The 2,500-nt window shown below is 42.1% G+C and overlaps 1 protein-coding gene across 2 annotated transcripts in view; it reads left to right on the top strand.

The window, feature by feature from the left end:
• LOC117475891 (chloride channel protein 2-like) overlaps window positions 1-2,500 on the top strand; it is a gene marked incomplete at its 5' end in the record, with an annotated part of 70,427 nt that overhangs the window by 26,675 nt on the left and 41,252 nt on the right.

Here is a 2,500-nt window from a genome sequence, read left to right as displayed (position 1 = left end):
TGCCTTTTGATATCCCGAAGGAAATCAGTGCTGGCAGCGGCTGTGGTCAGTTCACACATTAAAGAGATCCACAGCAAATTAAAATGGATCAGAAAGAGGGAGATTTCTTTAAGAGGGATGTGTTTTTAAAAGGTCCTTTTTATGAATATTTTTCTGATCTTTCTATCAAACCCTATAGCAGTGATTTAAGCTCTATCCCATTAATTTAATGTAGTTGATTTCAGTGATAACAGTAGGTTAGTCATGGAGGAAAATGTCTTCTGATGACTGAGAAGTTATGTATTTTCTTTTGCGATTTCTTTACAAAAAACACATCTTATAGTTTCTTTATGATTTTTAAGCGATAATGCAATCTCTAGAAACTAACTTCAGGCTTTAAAGGAACTACAGCACGGTCACATGACATCACGTCACCACCGCTAAGCTAAATGTGGCTAATGTTGGGCTATAAAGGGACTACGGCACGGTCACATGACTTCACGTCACCACCGCTAAGCTAAAGGCGGCTAATGTTGGGCTATAAAGGAACTACAGCACGGTCACATGACTTCACGTCACCACCGCTAAGCTAAAGGCGGCTAATGTTGGGCTATAAAGGAACTACATCACGGTCACAATTACTTCACGTCACCACCGCTAAGCTAAAGGTGGCTAATGTCGGGCTATAAAGGAACTACAGCACGGTCACATGACTTCACGTTACCACCGCTAAGCTAAAGATGGCTAATGTTGGTCTATAAAGGAACTACAGCACGGTCACATGACTTCACGTCACCACCGCTAAGCTAAGGAGCTAATGTTGGCTATAAAGGAACTACAGCACGATCACATGACTTCACGTCACCACCGCTAAGCTAAAGGTGGCTAATGTTGGGCTATAAAGGAACTACAAGCACGGTCACATGACTTCACGTCACCACCGCTAAGCTAAAGGCTGGCTAATGTTTGGGCTATAAAAAGGAACTACAGCACGATCACATGACTTCACGTCACCACCGCTAAGCTAAAGGTGGCTAATGTTGGGCTATAAAGGAACTACAGCACGGTCACATGACTTCACGTCACCACCGCTAAGCTAAAGGCTGCTAATGTTGGGCTATAAAGGAACGACAGCACGGTCACATGACTTCACGTCACCAGCGCTAAGCTAAAGGTGGCTAATGTTGGGCTATAAAGGAACTACAGCACGGTCACATGACTTCACCTCACCACCGCTAAGCTAAAGGCGGCTAATGTTGGGCTATAAAGGAACTACAGCACGGTCACATGACTTCACGTCACCACCGCTAAGCTAAAGGTGGCTAATGTTGGGCTATAAAGGAAGAACAGCACGGTCACATGACTTCACGTCAAACACTTGTTTTTAAATCCACCAGTGGGGTATTTACTGACGTATTTTATATTCTAGGACAAAACGTTTAAAATCTCCTCAGACCATATTTCATACTAAAAACCAAAAACACAGTAAAAAAAACATTGACTTCGAGATGAGGGAACAGGAAGTGGTAAAATGCTGAGTAATCTTTGGGTTGTACGCCTCATTCCTGCACTATTGCACTATTGGTGCCATTTCCTGCTGCTGTACTCAGACCAATGTTCCAGCGCTGTGGTTTTAAAGTGCAGACCGGGGCGGATGGTCATCAAATTAACTTTGTGTTCTGAGAGAGGTCAGAGTATTGAGTTGTCACCACAACAAGCAGCAGAGTTTTGGCCGCAGCCCGAGCCCTGGCACGGCCGCGGCACTTGGCAGCAGAAACACGGAAACACGGAAACATGAATCGGCTGCTGAGTGTTCGCATCTTTTGGCCGGCGCGGACAGGAAGAGAGAGCTGAGAGTTTGATTCTGCTGAGGCTGGATCTGCTCACACAATGTCACACACACACTTCTCTCCACACACACTTCTCTCCACTGTACACATGGTCATTCACAGCCGTGTGACGTGTGGACGGAGCAGGGTGTTATTGAGCGGTCAGATAAAGGAAGGATGTGTGTTGGCTTTGAGGGAGAGTGCTCATAGATTAGTGTAGAACAAATTGTGTTATGAAAACTCACCAGTTTATCTTAATTGTACCACTAGAGGGAAATGCAACTTGTATCAGAGCATCATGTGAAAACACAGAACAATATGGGGCTGCAAAATGATTGGACATTTGTTATTGAAATTGCATTATAGACTAGAGCAATATTTATTTCAGATATGGTGAAATAATCTGAATTAAATAATGTTTGGATGATAAGTCACACCTACAATAATTGAGTATATTTTTTCATCAATATCAAATAGTATCCTTCCCTCCAATTGTTTCTAATTTCAGTATCACATTATTGCAACTATTTATTTTTTCCAAAGCGTAACAATTATTTAGTGCTTTTTTTTGTTATCTTGTTGTATTTTTTAAGTGTAATTTTTATGCGAATAAAGCTTGTTTATTGCAGTGGGAACAAATGAAAACGTATAAATCTATTGCACTTCACCCGTAAAACAAGCAGAAATTGTAA

This window comes from Trematomus bernacchii, unplaced genomic scaffold, assembly GCF_902827165.1.
Source record: "Trematomus bernacchii unplaced genomic scaffold, fTreBer1.1, whole genome shotgun sequence".
Taxonomy (NCBI): Eukaryota; Metazoa; Chordata; class Actinopteri; order Perciformes; family Nototheniidae; genus Trematomus; species Trematomus bernacchii.
Note: the sequence above shows the minus strand (reverse complement) of the source record. Positions and strands in the feature narration are given on the sequence as shown.